The sequence below is a fragment of the Octodon degus genome, unplaced genomic scaffold, assembly GCF_000260255.1.
Source record: "Octodon degus isolate 3935 unplaced genomic scaffold, OctDeg1.0 scaffold00069, whole genome shotgun sequence".
Taxonomy (NCBI): domain Eukaryota; kingdom Metazoa; phylum Chordata; class Mammalia; order Rodentia; family Octodontidae; genus Octodon; species Octodon degus.
Window position 1 is genome coordinate 5588491 of NW_004524645.1, and position 3511 is coordinate 5592001.

Here is a 3511-nt window from a genome sequence, read left to right on the forward strand (position 1 = left end):
CCTGCTTCTGCAGAGTGCAGCAGTCAGGGTTCATCCATGGTGTGCCATGCTGGCCCTGCCCCCGGGGCACACTGAGATGGTTACTGAGACTGAGCATGGTGGTGCGCACCAGTAAACCCAGCACTTGGGAGGCTGAAAACAGGAGGATGACTACGAGTCTGATCTATGTAGTGAGACTCTGTGGACTCTGTAGACCCTGTCCTAAATTCATTTAAAATGAAAAGGAATAGCATGCTTCCATTAGGATAAATAATTCTTTTAGTGACAAAATGTTTATAATAGCAAGCTGGGAGATTTAAATGGAATAAGAAGTATTTGTGTATTATGAAGCTAGCCATATAAAGCCACAAGCATGAGAGAGAAACACTCCCAAAATGCTAACAGTCCTTGGAACTGGAAGGTAGGCTCTTGGTAGATTATTTTCCTTATCCATATTTTTTTTCTGAATTTCTCTAGTTATCTAACATGAGTATACATTGCTTTCATAATTAGAAAAATTACATTTAAAAAATCTGTGTTCTGGGGCCAGGGAGATAGTTCAGTAGAATAAAGTGCTTGCCTGGAAAGTGCAAGGTCCTGAGTTCAATCCCTGGTACCGCCAAAAAAAAAAAAATCTGTGTGCTAAGTGCAGGTTCTTCACGTGCATTTACTTTGCAAACTGCCTTTCACCTTTTTCCTTTTCCCAAAACATTTTAGCCTCAGCAGAAATGAACACATCTGTGTATATAGTCTCACATTGACCTATTTATTGATTTGTATATTTGCTGTGTACTTATTAAAATTGGACATGTAAAGATATATCATAGAGGTCATCTTTACTATATAATGTAGACACCATTCAATTTGTTTGAGCTATTATTGAGTATATTTCAAAACTTGCCCTGATAAAAAGGCCTACTGTGTTTTTCTACAATTTATATTTGTTTGCTCGTGGATAGGTAGTGTTGCCAGATGGTTCAATAGTCCAAAAATGGAAGTGGGTATGTGGTAAGAAACTGTATTTGAATCCCTGTCTTCTAGGTACTTATCTTTTCACCATAGTGATGACCACTGTTAGCAGCTTCTTATCTACTCTTGTTTTTCTTAGGGAAGGGTCTACAGGGTGTTCAGGGTCTCACTACTAAATCAGACTCACAGTGATTCTCCTGTTTACAGCCTCCCAGGAGCTGGGACCACAGGTGTGTGCCACCATGCCCAGTCTCAATTGCCATCTCAGCATGCCCCAGGGGTGGGGCCGGCACAGCAGGCCTGGGGATCGAACCCCTAGGCCCTGCACCTGCTTGCAGGAGCTTTAATCTGCTTTGATATTTGACTGGCCCTTTGTATTCTTATATAGATATTATATCAATAGTAAAGCAAATTTGTGCATTATATTTCCTTTGTTTAGCCAAATGGTAATGTACTGTAGACATCACTCTCCCTCCTTCACATTCATTCTTAGTATATCTAGGAGATCATTTCATATGAGCACATAAATATTCTTCTTATTCTCTTTATAGTGGTATAATATTCTGACATGTGCCTTAGCCAGTCCACATTGGTGTGTGTCTGCATGTCTGCACATACACATTGTTTCTACTAAGTCAGCTTGCACATATGTGGGCATTTGTAGAACACATTGCTGGAAATAGGTCAATTGTTACTTTGCATACTTACAATGTTGCCGCAATAACTTATTTGAATAGAAGGATAGAGGACTATGAAATTTTCAATCACCTATAAATTAATATAAGACTTCAATGTTTTCTTGAGTCAGTAGTATCTTGGTTGGTTTCTTTCTTTTTTTCTTTTTTCTTTCTTTTTTTTTGGTGGAACCAGGAATTGAACTCAGCCCCTTGTGCTTGCCAGGGAAGCGCTTATTCTACTGAGCCATCTCCCTGGCCCCTCAATGTTTTCTTAATCAGAATATCTGTAGCATCAACTATTAGAACTTGAAATAAACTAATGCTGTGCCTCTGTTTGGCGCATTTCAATGACCCCCACTTTGCTGGGATAGACAGCTCAGGTCGTTGCATTTGCCTGCAAGGCCCTTTGCGATTCATTTTACTCCGTGTTACTTCCTGCCTTCAGCTGCCCACCTGTCTGTCTTTGCTTCACTTTGTGCCAGGCACCCTGGGTCCCAGCCTCACAGCCCTGGCACATGCTGCTCCCTCCGGTCATTCCCCAGACACCTACACAGTTTGCTCCTGCAACACAAGTGCTGTGTTTTCATACCCCAATTCCCTAGTTCTGCATCTCTTCTACTTTTTAAAAAATTTAAAGAGGGAAAAACCAAAAACAAATAACAAGAACAAAACAAAAAGCAATATAAATCAATGAAAATGGTACAGAATTTCAAAACAAGAATAGAAAATTAACAATAGTTGTTATATTACATATTATCATTAAATTTACTGCTCAGATTACCAGATCTATATCATCTATAGTTTGCATACCAGTTATAGGTATGCAAGATTGATCAAAGAATTAAACATTAACTCTTCCTTTAAATAAAGCTTGTTTATTCTTTGTCTATTTATTTTTTCAAATTTATTTTATTTTATTTTGTATTTTAGGGAAAGGTCCACAGGGTGTTCAGGGTCTCACTACTAGATCAGATTTGTAGTGATCTGCCTGTTTACAGCCTCCCAAGAGCTGGGATTACAGGCTGCACCACCACCACACTCAGTCTCAATCACCATCTCAGCACACTCCAGGGGCGGGGCTGGAATGGCAGGCCTGGGGATTGAACCCCTGGCCCTTGTGCCTGCTTGCAGGCTAAAATTTATTTTAAAGAGAGTATAATGTTATTATCCCATAACAGAGGCAGTTAAGCTTAACATCACTATCTGTCTGAATATGATATAACTTAGCCATAAAATGGAACTGCTATTTTCCAACAACTATGAATATTCTAAAATTTAAATCCCTATAGAATGTTTAAAAACAATTACACATTTTTTACACAGACACTTAGAAGTCAAACCATATACAACATTGTGGCAGTACAATCCTGCTACATTTTGTTTTTCCTGTCTCTCCTTTACTTTTATTATATTTTTTACATAATGAATGTGTAGAATAACCATCAACATTTTCAAAATCAACTGTTCAATTTTGTAAAAGATGGAAAAGTAACAGCAGAAAGAATGTCTGTGTGACTGGCAATGAAAATACAAGCAAAACTCTACAGGTACTATTTGCTTTAGTTATCACACCTAAAGCAGACTTGACACATGCGCACAGCGTGTTCTCTACACAGCTCTCACTTACACAGACAGCACGTGTGCTTCGCTTTCCTTTCATGCTTGGCAGGCTGTACTTATCACTTCCTGTGTCTTCTTCTGTCAGGAGCTTCCCACTATTTTATAAAATGTCCTCTTATTAGGAAAATGAAGTATCAATAAAATAACGTATCAAATACATATAACAAGGAGAATATAAAAATAATAGATAAGACATTAGAAATGATACACATTTAAAAACAAGATGGACGCTATTCAGCAGTGATTGTTACAGTGCACATTGCTGT